Here is an 18,742-nt window from a genome sequence, read left to right as displayed (position 1 = left end):
GGGAAAGGAAGTAAAGCGAGAGGTTACGTGTCTGACATTTACTGAACTGTATCAGTGGAAAATTCAGAGGTTTATGACGAAAAAAGCAGGAAGGTAAGCATTAAAAGTTAGAAACAGTAGGCCTTCGAAGGCCTAAAGAGCGTACCATTTCTGTTTCTGGTGCTACTTCTATTCTTTTCTTTTCTTTATATCAACCTCAGTTGTCTTGCGATTATCATGCTGTTCGTTGGATCTGAGATTCGCGAATTCAAAACCAGTCGAAGGCGTTGGATTTTAAGGGCGACAAAATGCATAGCAAGGCTTCTTCGGGTGAGAAGTAAAGCTATGGGCCTCGTGTCGTAGATTTACTGCAGAAAAATTTGTCGACCCTTTCTCGCCCACATTAGGTAGCTAAAACATTACTTTCCTCCTTTTCTTCATATATGCAGATACATACACACATAGACTACATACAGGCATACATACATAAATACACACATACATAATACATACATACATACATACATAGGCTACATACATACATAGTATGTACATACTCGTATGTCTACTCATGTATGTAAAATAACAGAATTCACAGTGTCCCGATAACGCAGTTACGTTCCAACCCTTGCGGTGGACGGACGTCTCATCTTGAGCAGCTGTTTTCCGACTAGTGTGCTCGCGGTTTGTTGTTCTTGTTTTGTTTGAATTATTTTGATTAGCAATGGCAAGTAAAATCTGTAGGAAGAATACTATTAAAGCAGTGTTTAATAAAGATCAACAACGTCCTACTGCATACGAAATACACCAATGGTTAGAAGAAAATATCAACGTTCGAGAAGATGAATTGGACACATTACAACTAGTGAGTAAACAGAATGCAGTGTACATAAAATTCAATAATCAACTTAGCTACGAGAAACATCTTCAACTACACACTGGAACTTCAACAATCCAGCTAATGAATGGTGCAACAACTGTAAACATAACAGCAGGTGAGTTTGATACTACTACAGTTAGAATCTTAAACGTGCCACCAGAAGTGCCAAATGACAGAATTATGCATGTTTTGCAAACTTACGGGAAAGTGCAAGAAATAATAAATGAAAAGTGGTCCAAAAAATATCGATTTCAGGTGGATACTGGTATTAGACTAGTGAATATGCAAATTAACAAGCAAATTCCATCTACATTATATATTGCTGGCTATGAGGCTTATGTTGTCTACCCAGGTCAAGAACAAACTTGCTTCTTTTGTGGCAGTGCATCTCATATTCGCCGTTATTGTCCTGGTAAAGGTTCGCGTCAAATTGGGAATAATAATAACAGACCCTTTCTGATGAGTGATCTAAAACCGATACGAGATTTGCCTGATGAAAATCATCCTTCGACCGTTCTTCCGATCTCAGAGGAGGCAACCACCAGTGCTAGCTCGCGTACGATTGAGCCGAATACTAGAGAAGATGGGCAAGGTGGACAAGAGTTCACAAGAGAAAATGGAACTTCTACTGAAACTACTACCAGACCGACCATGTTATTAGGACAAGACCCCATACAAGACGATATAGAGAACAATCTCGTTGAAATTGAAGATTCTGATACTATAACGGCTGATGAGGATGAAAGTGACACAAGTAATGGACAAATTTCTAAAATATATATTTGAAGCTAAAGAGCCTGGGAAGAAACGCCGTAAGAAAAATCCTGAACTTGATCAAGTCAAAAATGATGGTGAATCTACGAACATAGAAAAAAACAAAATACTTGGAAAGTCATCACAACTGGATTCCCATATAAAAGATGATGGAAATCAAGTTAAATTAACAAAGGGGAGCAGTAACCAGTCTAATGCAATAACCAGTATACAGGAGTCTCGGACGCGGATGGAAGGTGATAACTGGAGTGACGAGATAGAAATGGAAGGGAAGACATTGGAAAGTGAAGTAGACATGATTGATTCACGAACTGAAACGCATGGTTAAAAAAAAACTAACGAAAGTGATTACGAAACAACGTGTACATCCCTACAAGTCTGACGAAAGCAAGTCAGGCACTTTACACTTACGGAAAGCAGATCAATATTAGTCTTCATGGCTTCGCCGCTAATTTATAGTGTTATTATGGCACTGACTTTGACTATTGCAACGGTGAATTTTAATAGCAGTTCATCACCTACAAAAATGAAAGTGTTAGTCTTTTTTAAATGTAAATGATATAGACATTGTTTTTTTTACAAGAAATCGTATGTGACAGAAAAAAAAAAAGATAACATGAATTCGTAGGAAACGAATGAGTGTTTGTTAAAGGTGCGACAAGTGGGTTGGTACGCTAATAGGCCTACGTTGCACACAGTAGCTATCACGTGTAAGTTTCGAATGTTGTGTGTTTTGTAACGCTTCAGTAGCCGCGTTATTTGCTTCCTAGCTAAACATCACTGTGCGAAAAAATATTAGCACATAAATTGAAACTAGCCTCTAAAATGGACTGTGACGAATTAGGTTAGCATACTAAAGTCACGGTACAGGCAGGAATATTAAAGCATAGGGAATTGTTTCTGTATTTAGCAAGAACAAAGATTTTTATTGTGTTTGTTGCGTGTTACTTTTACGTTCAAAGTATCAGGAATGTGTCTTTTTTGTCTCTAGTATTAGCGAATAATTTCATGAGCGATGTTTCATATTTCTGTAGCTCTTTCTCTCGCTCAACCGTATTTAAGCTTGAAACTGGAATTTGAATCCATGTAATATATTACACTATCATATTTTTCCATGAACGCGAGGCCAAAATAAATAAACTATACATCTGCAATTGTAATTTATACCGCTGTAATTCGTATTGGAGGGCAGTTTTTGACATTTTATTATATAATTTTGAATATGAATATTTTGTGCCGCAAGCATCCGATATTGTAAAGTCATAAATAAGTATTATTTGCCTGCTTGTTTCGTGGCCATATTTTTTATTTATTAGTTTATTTAATGGCGGTTTATCAACTTTAGAAAATATTTATTTAGCGTGAATGGGACGAGAGGGTGATTGTGATTAACAATTATGGAAACCTTTGAATGTCATACTCGAAGTTATCCCTGCCTTGAGGTGTAGGCCTATAACCTAAGTCAAGGACTTGCAGCATAAGACACGCTTGTCATAGGCCTACTTGGAACGCAGGCGATTTTTAAAAGCAAACGACAAATTTCAGTCAGATCATGTATAGCCGCCCCAATGCAGAAGAATGGGAACGATTCAGCATTAATTGATAATTGATACAGTTCGCCATTATTTGTGATGATGATGATGATGATGATTATTATTATTATTATTATTATTATTATTATTATTATTATTATTATTATTATTATTATTATTATTGTATGCATGTTCTTAAATCTTTGTTCTTTATTATTGTTATTTTACCTGACTCAAATAAGTACCGTATTAATTTATGTGAAAAATTTTGCAAGCCTGTGGGAACACATGGACATACAATATGTCGTGGAAGTGGTTGATACATCTGCCTGGGTGAATTAACACCCAGCCGGTGACAAAACGAACACTTTCCTTTGAAGAGATAAGATAAACTGTTTGTTTTATGATTAAGCGGGCTCAGATACCGCTCCAATCACAAGACGTGGTACAATCTCTACCTTTGATGCGTCAGCATTTTCAAATAACATTCACGTACATGTATACTCCACGTGGAATATAAAGCAAAGTTGTCATATCTCGAGTTCATTGATGACGATTAAAAAGATTTTAATTTCAGTTTTAATTAAAAGCCATTTTATAGTTTAACATTTATTCACAGTGGATGGTGGTTGTAGAAATCATTATATTGATGCCGATAATTGTAACTAGGAATGATCTTTATAACGAAAACATGAAACGGTAGCACCGTTTGGGATAAGAGCCTTTTCACACTAGGACACCGGTGACGGTCACTGACGGAGATACATTAGTTTGAATTGGAGCGTTCATACCGGGACACTGCAGTGTCTCATCCAGTCACAGTGTCCCGGCAGTGTCTCGCCCTCTACACATGTGTCGGATAGGGTCACTGTGTCCAGACCAGTCACTGCCCGACATACATTGCTTTGAATTTGAGTTTTCACACTGGGACACAAATCACAGGACACAGCTTGCAGATTGCCAACAGAACATTCACTGAGCACAGTGAAACTAGTCTATCCATCCATGAGTTTAGATTTGATTAACACGGAAGATTTTATAAGTGAAATAGAAAGTCGACCTGCTATTTGGGATGTCAAAAGCGATAACTATAGCAATAAAGTGGTGAAAACGAATGTTTGGCAAGAAATTATAGCTAAGTTTGTGCCTGATTTCAATGAGAAAAGTATGAATGAAAGAAGCAAAATTTGTTCCTAAGTTGCATATTTTCTTTTCCACCGTACAAAATTATAAATTACATTTCATATGATGCTAAGTAACGATATATGGCGATATGGTTTCTAATTTCTTGCCATATTAATATACAATGGAAAGTTATATTTAACAATACGTAACATTTAGCATTGAAGTACAACTATACACATCACAACTACAATGATAGAAAAAATAAACTTAAATGAAATGTTAACAAACAGTAAGAATAAAAGCATTCGAGATATATATAATCGTATAAAGGAATTTAAGAATGAATATCAGGAAAGGTAAACGTGATCAAGGATGAGAATGGAGACTTGCTTGCAGACACTCATTAGTAGATAAGAAATGACGGGAACCGCCTGGAGTTAGGCTGGCTAAATGGAGGTAGGGGGTTCCATGTGACGTCATTGTGGGCGTGGCCAAAGTATTACGTCATAGTGGGCGTGGCCAAATTATTGCGTCATGGGCGGGGCTTAAGTTATGACGTCACGGAGGGGGTGGGGGGCTTAAATTATGACGTAGGAAAGGGGCGTAACGTCATAAATGGCAATCTAAGAGTTCAAGGTTAAAGTGATGACGTAAGAAAGGGGCGTAACGTCATAAATGACAATCTAAGAGTTCAAGGTTAAAGTGTGACGTAATGCATGTAATGGCATGACATGTTTATCTCCTCAATGTGGAAATTATGACGTAGGAAAGGGGCGTAACTTAAATTACGTCAAGGTTAAAGTGTGACGTGCGAGTATGTAATGGCATGACAAGTTTATCTCCTCAATGTGGGAATTATGACGTAGGAAAGGGGCGTAACTTATATTACGTCAAGGTTAAAGTGTGACGTCATGCAGGTATGATGTTTATCTCCTCAATGTGGAAATTATGACGTAGGAAAGGGGCGTAACTAAATTACGTCATGGTTAAAGTGTAACGTGCAGGTATGTAATTGCATGACAAGTTCATACATGTTTATCTCATCAATGTTGCTATGTGTGCTGAGTCATATCCGGCAATTGTTCTAGTTCATACATGTTTGAAAACTGCTATGTGTGCAAATATTACACATCCGGCGAAGAATTAATCTATCACACTTAAACACATACATTCTTTTTCTTAAGATTCTAATGTAATGGTAATTTAATTGATTGGGGAATGGGTGTTGGAACGTGGGACATAAATGGATAAAAAATTAATCTAGCACACTTGTAAATTAAACAGGATGTGGCTGAAGTGACGTTATAAATATGTAATTGAAGTTGGAAATGGGGGAGGGGGGGTAAAAATGTACTTTAAGCCAATTGTTGAGTAATTGATAAAAAATATTAAGATTCTAATGTACTGGTAATTGAATTGATAAATAGTAGCTAATGGCAAATGGAAATTGGAATGTGGGAATTATTGATGGCGTAAATGGTTGTACTTTAAACCAATTTATAAAAAAATTAATCTAGCACACTTGTAAATTAAACACATACATTCTTCTCATATTATTCCAATGTAATACATTTTGAGTGGTTTGTTTAACGTATTTAATACATTATTACCAACATTAATTTCATCAGAATGTGACATTATTATGATTTAGAGCAGTAATTGTAGCAGATAAATCAACGTAGATAAATATTGCATGATGCAAATAATATGCAAGCTGTTAAATTCACATCCGGTGAAGACGCAAGTGCTGAATAATGGCCAGCTATCCAATGGATGTCCTGAAACTGGTTGTACTTTAAGCCAATTGTTGAGTAATTGATAAAAAATATTAAGATTCTAATGTATTGGTAATTGAATTGATAAATAGTAATGGCAAATGGAAATTGGAATGTGGGAATTATTGATGGTGTAAATGGTTGTACTTTAAACCAATTTATAAAAAAATTAATCTAGCACACTTGTAAATTAAACACATACATTCTTCACATATTATTATTATTCCAATGTAATACATTTAATGTAGATGTATATGTTGTGTAATGCATAAGTGTGCAAATATTATGCAAGCTTGCTGAATCACTTCCGGCGACGATGCAATTGCTGAGTAATGATAAAAGCATGTTCTTTAAGCACCTGCAACGCGTCATATTACACAAATATTGCATGATGCAAATAATATGCAAGCTGTTAATTCACATCCGGTGAAGACGCAAGTGCTGAATAATGGCCACCTTATTATTATTATTATTATTATTATTATTATTATTATTATTATTATTATTATTATCATCGTTCCAATTTAATACATTTTGAAGTAAGATTTATTGGATTGATTAATAATTTAATACATTTTGAAGTAACATTTATTGGATTTATTTTAAGCCATATATTATTACCGAAGCACTTCGTAATATAGTAATTGCTTCTTCTTCTCATTATTATTATTATTCGTCATAAAGAAGATTAAAGTGTGACGTTATAAATTTGTAATTGAAGTTGGAAATGGGTGAGGGCTGTTTATAATTTGAAATACATACGGCATAACTTAAAGTGTGATGTTATAAATTTGTAATTGAAGTTGGAAATGGGGCGGGGGAATTTGATAAAATTCTAATGTAATAGTAATTTAATTGATAAATAGTAATGGGTAAGGGAAATTTGCAAGTGTTAATTGAAATTGGAATGGAGGAATTATTGATGGCGTAAATGGTTGTACTTTAAGCCAATTGACAAAAAAATTAATCTAGCACACTTGTAAATTAAACACATACATTCTTCTCATATTATTCCAATGTAATACATTTTGAGTGGTTTGTTTAGCGTATTTAACACATTATTACCAACATTCAGAATGTGACATTATTATGATTTAGAGCAGTAATTGTAGCAGATAAATCAATGTAGATGTATATGTTGAAGTGTGCAAATATTATGCAAGCTTGCTGAATCACTTCCGGCGACGATGCAATTGTTGAGTACTGATAAAAGCATGTTCTTTAAGCACCTGCAACGCGTCATATTACACAAATATTGCATGATGCAAATAATATGTAAGCTGTTAATTCACATCCGGTGAAGACGCAAGTGCTGAATAATGGCCACCTTATTATTATTATTATTATTATTATTATTATTATTATTATTATTCCAATTTAATACATTTTGAAGTAACATTGATTGGAATGATTAATAATTTAATACATTTTGAAGTAACATTTATTGGATTTATTTTAAGCCATACATTATTACCGAAGCAGTTCGTAATATAGTAATTGCTGCTTCTTCTTCTTCTTCTCATTATTATTATTATTCGTCATAAAGAAGATTAAAGTGCGACGTTATAAATATGTAATTGAAGTTGGAGTAATTGAAGTTGGAAATGGGGGGGGGGATTTGATAAAATTCTAATGTAATAGTAATTTAATTGATAAATAATAATGAGTAAGGGAAATTCGCAAGTGTTAATTGAAATTGGAATGGGGGAATTATTTATTGCGTAAATGGTTGTACTTTAAGCCAATTTATAAAATGTTAATTGAAATTGGAATGGGGGAATTATTTATGGCGTAAATGGTTGTACTTTAAGCCAATTTATAAAAAAGTTAATCTAGCACACTTGTAAATTAAACACATACATTCTTCTCAGTTTATTATTATTCCAATGTAATACATTTTGAGTGGTTTGTTTAGCGTATTTAATTTAAGCCATACATTATTACCAACATTAAATTCATCAGAATGTGACATTATTATTTCGTAATAAAGTAATTGTAGCAGATAAATCAATGTAGATGTATATGTTATTACATAGGCATAAGTGTGCAAATATTATGCAAGCTTGCTGAATCACTTCCGGCGACGGTGCAATTGCTGAGTAATGATGGAAATATGTTTTTGAAACATCTGGAACGTGTTATATCACACAAATATTGCATGATGCAAATTATATGCAAGCTGTTAATTGACATCCGGCGTCTTATAGCTATCTGCTATGTGTGCAAATATTATGCAATGTCACATCCGACGATGAAATTGCTAAGTAATGATAAAAAACATGTTTTTGATAATGACCTTGGAGGTAATATGGCTGGATGATGAGTTGAATTATTTAGAAGTGTAATGAAAGAAGTATTGCAGTTTGGAATAATTGACATTGAACAAGTTTAGACAGCAGTGGGAGGGGGGGGCAAGATGATGAATAATACGCTCGAATTTATACAACTATTACACTATCACATATTTTATAAAATATCTTTGTCAAAAAAACTTTGGTAGTGTAATAGCAGCCATAGCGTTAATAATGTCTCACAATATTTATTTTAATTTAGATTATACTGCATCCCCAGTCTCGGTTTGAGCTGAAGAAGAAGAAATCGCACAATTTAAATGCTCTGAGTGTAAAAAACGGTATATTGGTTTTCAAATATTAATAATCCTTAAGAATTGGTGTATATGTTGAGATTATTCTAAACATATATGTTACCAGAATATAACATAATTCCAGTGGTAGCTTATTGATTTGGGAGCGGTGGATTCATTACATGTTTGTATGATAAAACCTGAGGATGATTGAGAGAATGCCAATGATTAAACTGAATCTAGTCATTGGGGATGGGGATGTGCTTGGTAAAAGAAAATAGTAACAACATAAAATTATGCGTGTATATTTATTCCTAAAAATAAATACAATGCACTGAGTAAGAAAAAAGTAACACATACTTACATTTTTAAACATATGATATGAGTAAAAGCACTTTATACATAATCCAATAAGACACTTTGAACATTGTGTTCGAACAACGCTTTTACACCCTTTTTGCACACATCTCCTCCGACTTTTGAATGGGATATATTGTACCAAATGTTACAACTTGTCAAAAATCGTAATCTTGTGACATATACGTTACAACTTGTCGAAAATCGTATTCGTGTTGCGATAATGCAACACCATGTCGAAAATCGCATTCGTGTTGCGATAATGCAACACCATGTCGAAAATCGTATTCGTGTTGCGATAATGCAACACCATGTCGAAAATCGTATTCGTGTTGCGATAATGCAACACCATGTCGAAAATCGTATTCGTGTTGCGATAATGCCACACCATGTCGAAAATCGTATTCGTGTTGCGATAATGCAACACCATGTCGAAAATCGTATTCGTGTTGCGATAATGCAACACCATGTCGAAAATCGTATTCGTGTTGCGATAATGCAACACCATGTCGAAAATCGTATTCGTGTTGCGATAATGCAACACCATGTCGAAAATCGTATTCGTGTTGCGATAATGCAACACCATGTCGAAAATCGTATTCGTGTTGCGATAATGCAACACCATGTCGAAAATCGTATTCGTGTTGCGATAATGCAACACCATGTCGAAAATCGTATTCGTGTTGCGATAATGCAACACCATGTCGAAAATCGTATTCGTGTTGCGATAATGCAACACCATGTCGAAAATCGTATTCGTGTTGCGATAATGCAACACCATGTCGAAAATCGTATTCGTGTTGCGATAATGCAACACCATGTCGAAAATCGTATTCGTGTTGCGATAATGCAACACCATGTCGAAAATCGTATTCGTGTTGCGATAATGCAACACCATGTCGAAAATCGTATTCGTGTTGCGATAATGCAACACCATGTCGAAAAGGTGTAACATATATGTCACAAGATTACGATTTTCGACAAGTTGTAACGTATATGTCACAAGATTACGATTTTTGACAAGTTGTAACATTTGGTACAATATATCCCATTCAAAAGTCGGAGGAGATGTGTGCAAAAAGGGTGTAAGAGCGTTGTTCGAACACAATGTTCAAAGTGTCTTATTGGATTATGTATAAAGTGCTTTTACTCATATCATATGTTTAAAAATGTAAGTATGTGTTACTTTTTTTCTTACTCAGTGCATTGTATTTATTTTTAGGAATAAATATACACGCATAATTTTATGTTGTTACTATTTTCTTTTACCAAGTACATCCCCATCCCCAATGACTAGATTCAGTTTAATCATTGGCATTCTCTCAATCATCCTCAGGTTTTATCATACAAACATGTAATGAATCCACCGCTCCCAAATCAATAAGCTACCACTGGAATTATGTTATATTCTGGTAACATATATGTTTAGAATAATCTCAACATATACACCAATTCTTAAGGATTATTAATATTTGAAAACCAATATACCGTTTTTTACACTCAGAGCATTTAAATTGTGCGATTTCTTCTTCTTCAGCTCAAACCGAGACTGGGGATGCAGTATAATCTAAATTAAAATAAATATTGTGAGACATTATTAACGCTATGGCTGCTATTACACTACCAAAGTTTTTTTGACAAAGATATTTTATAAAATATGTGATAGTGTAATAGTTGTATAAATTCGAGCGTATTATTCATCATCTTGCCCCCCCCTCCCACTGCTGTCTAAACTTGTTCAATGTCAATTATTCCAAACTGCAATACTTCTTTCATTACACTTCTAAATAATTCAACTCATCATCCAGCCATATTACCTCCAAGGTCATTATCAAAAACATGTTTTTTATCATTACTTAGCAATTTCATCGTCGGATGTGACATTGCATAATATTTGCACACATAGCAGATAGCTATAAGACGCCGGATGTCAATTAACAGCTTGCATATAATTTGCATCATGCAATATTTGTGTGATATAACACGTTCCAGATGTTTCAAAAACATATTTCTATCATTACTCAGCAATTGCACCGTCGCCGGAAGTGATTCAGCAAGCTTGCATAATATTTGCACACTTATGCCTATGTAATAACATATACATCTACATTGATTTATCTGCTACAATTACTTTATTACGAAATAATAATGTCACATTCTGATGAATTTAATGTTGGTAATAATGTATGGCTTAAATTAAATACGCTAAACAAACCACTCAAAATGTATTACATTGGAATAATAATAAACTGAGAAGAATGTATGTGTTTAATTTACAAGTGTGCTAGATTAACTTTTTTATAAATTGGCTTAAAGTACAACCATTTACGCCATAAATAATTCCCCCATTCCAATTTCAATTAACATTTTATAAATTGGCTTAAAGTACAACCATTTACGCAATAAATAATTCCCCCATTCCAATTTCAATTAACACTTGCGAATTTCCCTTACTCATTATTATTTATCAATTAAATTACTATTACATTAGAATTTTATCAAATCCCCCCCCCCATTTCCAACTTCAATTACTCCAACTTCAATTACATATTTATAACGTCGCACTTTAATCTTCTTTATGACGAATAATAATAATAATGAGAAGAAGAAGAAGAAGCAGCAATTACTATATTACGAACTGCTTCGGTAATAATGTATGGCTTAAAATAAATCCAATAAATGTTACTTCAAAATGTATTAAATTATTAATCATTCCAATCAATGTTACTTCAAAATGTATTAAATTGGAATAATAATAATAATAATAATAATAATAATAATAATAATAATAAGGTGGCCATTATTCAGCACTTGCGTCTTCACCGGATGTGAATTAACAGCTTACATATTATTTGCATCATGCAATATTTGTGTAATATGACGCGTTGCAGGTGCTTAAAGAACATGCTTTTATCAGTACTCAACAATTGCATCGTCGCCGGAAGTGATTCAGCAAGCTTGCATAATATTTGCACACTTCAACATATACATCTACATTGATTTATCTGCTACAATTACTGCTCTAAATCATAATAATGTCACATTCTGAATGTTGGTAATAATGTGTTAAATACGCTAAACAAACCACTCAAAATGTATTACATTGGAATAATATGAGAAGAATGTATGTGTTTAATTTACAAGTGTGCTAGATTAATTTTTTTGTCAATTGGCTTAAAGTACAACCATTTACGCCATCAATAATTCCTCCATTCCAATTTCAATTAACACTTGCAAATTTCCCTTACCCATTACTATTTATCAATTAAATTACTATTACATTAGAATTTTATCAAATTCCCCCGCCCCATTTCCAACTTCAATTACAAATTTATAACATCACACTTTAAGTTATGCCGTATGTATTTCAAATTATAAACAGCCCTCACCCATTTCCAACTTCAATTACAAATTTATAACGTCACACTTTAATCTTCTTTATGACGAATAATAATAATAATGAGAAGAAGAAGCAATTACTATATTACGAAGTGCTTCGGTAATAATATATGGCTTAAAATAAATCCAATAAATGTTACTTCAAAATGTATTAAATTATTAATCAATCCAATAAATCTTACTTCAAAATGTATTAAATTGGAACGATGATAATAATAATAATAATAATAATAATAATAATAATAATAATAATAATAAGGTGGCCATTATTCAGCACTTGCGTCTTCACCGGATGTGAATTAACAGCTTGCATATTATTTGCATCATGCAATATTTGTGTAATATGACGCGTTGCAGGTGCTTAAAGAACATGCTTTTATCATTACTCAGCAATTGCATCGTCGCCGGAAGTGATTCAGCAAGCTTGCATAATATTTGCACACTTATGCATTACACAACATATACATCTACATTAAATGTATTACATTGGAATAATAATAATATGTGAAGAATGTATGTGTTTAATTTACAAGTGTGCTAGATTAATTTTTTTATAAATTGGTTTAAAGTACAACCATTTACACCATCAATAATTCCCACATTCCAATTTCCATTTGCCATTACTATTTATCAATTCAATTACCAATACATTAGAATCTTAATATTTTTTATCAATTACTCAACAATTGGCTTAAAGTACAACCAGTTTCAGGACATCCATTGGATAGCTGGCCATTATTCAGCACTTGCGTCTTCACCGGATGTGAATTTAACAGCTTGCATATTATTTGCATCATGCAATATTTATCTACGTTGATTTATCTGCTACAATTACTGCTCTAAATCATAATAATGTCACATTCTGATGAAATTAATGTTGGTAATAATGTATTAAATACGTTAAACAAACCACTCAAAATGTATTACATTGGAATAATATGAGAAGAATGTATGTGTTTAATTTACAAGTGTGCTAGATTAATTTTTTTATAAATTGGTTTAAAGTACAACCATTTACGCCATCAATAATTCCCACATTCCAATTTCCATTTGCCATTAGCTACTATTTATCAATTCAATTACCAGTACATTAGAATCTTAATATTTTTTATCAATTACTCAACAATTGGCTTAAAGTACATTTTTACCCCCCCTCCCCCATTTCCAACTTCAATTACATATTTATAACGTCACTTCAGCCACATCCTGTTTAATTTACAAGTGTGCTAGATTAATTTTTTATCCATTTATGTCCCACGTTCCAACACCCATTCCCCAATCAATTAAATTACCATTACATTAGAATCTTAAGAAAAAGAATGTATGTGTTTAAGTGTGATAGATTAATTCTTCGCCGGATGTGTAATATTTGCACACATAGCAGTTTTCAAACATGTATGAACTAGAACAATTGCCGGATATGACTCAGCACACATAGCAACATTGATGAGATAAACATGTATGAACTTGTCATGCAATTACATACCTGCACGTTACACTTTAACCATGACGTAATTTAGTTACGCCCCTTTCCTACGTCATAATTTCCACATTGAGGAGATAAACATCATACCTGCATGACGTCACACTTTAACCTTGACGTAATATAAGTTACGCCCCTTTCCTACGTCATAATTCCCACATTGAGGAGATAAACTTGTCATGCCATTACATACTCGCACGTCACACTTTAACCTTGACGTAATTTAAGTTACGCCCCTTTCCTACGTCATAATTTCCACATTGAGGAGATAAACATGTCATGCCATTACATGCATTACGTCACACTTTAACCTTGAACTCTTAGATTGCCATTTATGACGTTACGCCCCTTTCTTACGTCATCACTTTAACCTTGAACTCTTAGATTGCCATTTATGACGTTACGCCCCTTTCCTACGTCATAATTTAAGCCCCCCACCCCCTCCGTGACGTCATAACTTAAGCCCCGCCCATGACGCAATAATTTGGCCACGCCCACTATGACGTAATACTTTGGCCACGCCCACAATGACGTCACATGGAACCCCCTACCTCCATTTAGCCAGCCTAACTCCAGGCGGTTCCCGTCATTTCTTATCTACTCTCATTCAATTCTGAACAGATGTAAAAACTGTTTTGGGCAACTACTAAATTTACATAGGCCAAATAGAAATGATCGGGTCGAAATTCAAAACAAACTGCTGAGCCATTTATACTCGAACCCACACTTTCTGAAGTCGGAATTGCGATAGAAAATCTGAAAAAGTACAAGTTTCCAGGTATCGATCAAATTCCAGTAGAATTAATACAAGAGGGTGAAAGTGCATTATCTAGCGAAATTTATAAACTTGTACCTGCTATTTGGGAAAAGGAAATTGTACCAGAACAATGGAAGGAGTCCATAATTGAACCTATTTTTAAGAAGGGGAACAAGACTAACTGCAGTAAATTCCGAGGAATGTCACTTTTGTTGACGTTGTACAAAATTTTGTCCAATATTCTTTTGAGAACATTAACTCTATATGTAGATGAAATTATTGGGGATCATCAGTGCAGTTTTAGGCGTAATAGATCGACTATTGATAAGATTGTTTTGTATTCTGCAGATATTGGAGAAAAAATGGGATTATAAGGGTACAATACATCAGTTATTCATAGATATAAAAAAGGCATATGACTCGGTTAAGAGAGAAATTTTGTATAATATTCTTATTGAATTTGGTATTCCCAAGAAACTAGTTCGATTAATTAAAATGCGTATTGGTGAAACTTACAGCAGAGTCCGTATAGGCCAGTTTCTGTCAGATACGTTTCCAATTCACTGTGGGCTAAAGCAAGGAGATGTACTATCACCTTTATTTTTTAACTTTGCTCTAGAATCGTCATTAGGAAAGTTCAGGATAACACAGAGGGTTTTTAATTGAACGGGTTACATCTGGTGTTTGCCTATGCGGATGACGTAAATATGTTAGGAGAAAAATCCACAAACGATTAGGGAAAACACGGAAATTTTACTTAAAGCAAGTAAAGCGATAAGTTTGGAAGTAAATCCCGAAAAGACAGAGTATATGATTATGTCTCGTGACTAGAATATTGTACGAAATGGAAATATAAAAATTGGAGATTTATCCTTCGAAGAGGTGGAGAAATTCAGATATCTTGGAGCAACAGTAACAAATATAAATAACACTCGGGAGGAAATTAAACGCAGAATAAATATGGGAAATACCTGTTATTATTCGGTTGAGAAGCTTTTGTCATCTAGTCTGCTGTCAAAAGTCTGAAAGTTAGAATTTATAAAATAGTTATACTACCGGTCGTTCTGTATGGTTGTGAAACTTAGACTCTGACTTTGAGAGAGGAACAGAGATTAAGGGTGTTTGAGAATAAGGTTCTTAGGAAAATATTTGGGGCTAAGAAGGATGAAGTTACAGGGGAATGGAGAAAGTTACACAACGCAGAACTGCACGCATTGTATTCTTCACCTGACATAATTAGGAACATTAAATCCATATGTTTGAGATGGGCAGGCCATGTGGCAGTTATGGGCGAATCCAGAAATGCATATAGAGTGTTAGTTGGGAGGCCAGAGGGAAAAAGATCTTTGGGGAGGCCGAGACGTAGATGGGAGGATAATATTAAAATGGATTTGAGGGAGGTGGGATATGGTGATAGGGACTGGATTAATCTTGCACAGGATAGGGACCAATGGCGTGCTTATGTGAATGGCAATGAACCTCCGGGTTCCTTAAATGCTATTTGTAAGTACCTAAGTAAGTATTGACATGTAGCAACCACAAATGTTGACCTAACATTTCTAGTAATCTTTGTTATACTTTCCAACAGCTCATGAAGAGCAACGATGGACTTACCAGTGACAGTTTTATAATACTGTATTTTAATATATATAATATACTACTACCAGTTAAAATCTGTCAAATACGCTCAAAATAAAAGAAAATAAAACAACAGCAAAGTAAGAGAAAATTTTTCATCTGATGAGATAGCTTTTCCTTAGTACTGTGTCCATTCCTGTGATTTCTAGCAGTGAATATCTGTGTAATGAACGTTTTGTCTTCATCCTCCTCCTGTTCTATAGCAGTAACGACAAAACGTCCTAACTCGAATCCATTTCACTAACTAATCACAAATTGTTTTATCAGAAGCTACTAACTAATCAGTTGGCAATACTAGCTGTGTTCGACACCAGTGACCCACGAGTGTTCATTGCAAACACCGGTGACCGTCACCGGTGTCCCAGTGTGAAAAGGGCCTAATTCATCGCGGTGACTATAGGCCTATGTGTGTCCTGGATTGTTTAATTTCTTATGTACATGTGTACCTATTAAAATCTTATCTTAAAAACTAATTGCATAGGTTTTTTTTTTTTCAAGAGATTGTGTCACTTCAAGGTATTATACTGTATTTACCGCAATAAACAATTTATTTCTGATCGTGAAGTAACGGACCAGGGACAGGGCGCAGTATTGCAGCTGAAAGCATTCCCCTTACAATACGACGTCTGAGCTAAAGATCACGTGGCAACGCCGTCTTCACTTGCCTTGTAACGCCGGAAAGACGATTGGCGAATTCATTTTCTGTTGGTTGGACCAAACATATAGCCGGTACAAGAGACTTCAAACATACATATCACGGAACTGTCAGAAGTCGGTTCTTTCCTTGCGACTTGTGTAATCTGGTACAACGTTCATAAAAGGATGCCGACCTGTGGCTTGAACGACGAAATTGCTTTCCAGTATGGCCCTGTGGATACGAAGTCAGTTTCTTTTGCAATTGAAAATTAATTACTATGCCCTCATATGTAAAAATTCATATTTATTAGGCCTATAATATTCTGAAACAAAATGTCTCTTTTTTTTTTTAATTTTATCATGTCCGACGACTTTACACTATTTATTTATTTAGCTATTTATTATTTTTCGTTAAAGTCTGATTTATCGAGAGAGCAACATTTTGTCTTATAACAATTATAGTCGGAGGCACCGATTTTGGCAGATGACCTCGATGACATTTCCAGTAGGCGAGCCAATATTGTTTGTGTAAGCTGCGAGAACGAGATGCGATAACATTCTGAGTCGTTCATATTTTCATAACAGCAGCTCATATCAATTATCCTTATTATGAAACACACCACGGTACAGTCCTACTCAAAGAATACCTTTAATAAATGTAAATGACTTCCGTTCGCAATGATTTTACAATACGTCTCCTACATTTTCTAAATTAAATTAATTCTTAATTAAAAGGAAAAAGCATTGCATTGCGCGCATATATATATATATATATATATATATATATATAAATATATATAATCCTAGCCTTACCAAATCAATATACAAGATCTGTCCAGTAATAATCTAGGGATCGTCCACTGGTGGTGCGACAATTCAAGGTAATAAAATTACGATTCTTCTTAAGAATCAAAATATAATTTGGTTAATTGGGTAAAATTGCATGATGCGGAAGTTAGATTTATATAAGATTTATATAAGAGTATAATAAATAGGATTGTAATGGATATTACAAGGGCAATAATTTCTTCACACGCATATTGTGAATAGAACAGAGAAGAAAGCATTTTAAAACATTCGAAATCGTACAAAATATCGGAGAAACCAATTTTTCCTGGACAAATTGCACCAATTGAAAAATATAATTACCATTCACAATAAATACTGTATTTTATGGATTCTAAAAAGTTGTTTATTAATCTAGAGGTATTGGCTGATGACTATTAAATTCCAGCACAACATTCATTCAGAATATGTAGAAATTACACTTTAGATTTTACTAAATATATAGGCCTACTAGCAAAAGGTGTTACATACCCCCTTAAATACTGTAAATGTGTTCCCTGCGCGATATCCGATGTTTAATTTTTTAAAATATAATTCATAGTACTGAAACTGCCATATTGAATTCGCACAAATTGTATTATTCGTAATTTTAGTCTCGAAAACACCTAAGATATCTAATTTAATTTTTCACCCATTTTTGTCCCACTCCACCACTTTAGGGACAAAGTCGGACTAAATAATACCTTATTCGTATTCTGTGATCGCAAAGATCCCCAGATAACGACTTTCATCGAGATCGGATGACATGAGATTTCTCACTCCCTTCTGCCTTTTCATCAGTACCTTAGGATATGGTATTTAAAAAATCTAAGAATGTTTAACCAATATTGTAGAGAGTAATTTTCATTTTAAATTTTACGTCTCTAGCAGTTAAATATAGTTTAGTGAATTTTTAAAATCGTCGACTTCTTTTTCTCTCCTCTCTGCTCGGAAGTATAAAAAAAACGAAGTTATATCAAGGGAGTAGCCTACATGAC

At 34.1% G+C, this 18,742-nt stretch overlaps 1 protein-coding gene and 1 long non-coding RNA gene across 7 annotated transcripts in view; one reads left to right on the top strand and one right to left on the bottom strand.

The window, feature by feature from the left end:
- The window catches only part of LOC138698122 (transducin-like enhancer protein 4), an 814,654-nt gene that overhangs the window by 88,459 nt on the left and 707,453 nt on the right, over positions 1-18,742 (top strand). The gene's annotated exons all lie outside the window — the stretch shown is intronic.
- On the bottom strand, positions 13,481-14,487 carry LOC138698121 (uncharacterized). The gene is made up of 3 exons (XR_011331699.1): positions 14,260-14,487; positions 14,101-14,199; positions 13,481-14,000 (listed from the first exon to the last, which is right to left on the bottom strand). It is a non-coding gene; the product is annotated as an uncharacterized lncRNA (long non-coding RNA).

Source organism: Periplaneta americana, chromosome 4 (genome assembly GCF_040183065.1).
Source record: "Periplaneta americana isolate PAMFEO1 chromosome 4, P.americana_PAMFEO1_priV1, whole genome shotgun sequence".
Lineage (NCBI taxonomy): Eukaryota > Metazoa > Arthropoda > Insecta > Blattodea > Blattidae > Periplaneta > Periplaneta americana.
The sequence above is the reverse complement of the archived record's forward strand: the minus strand, read 5'-3'. Positions and strand labels throughout refer to the sequence as shown.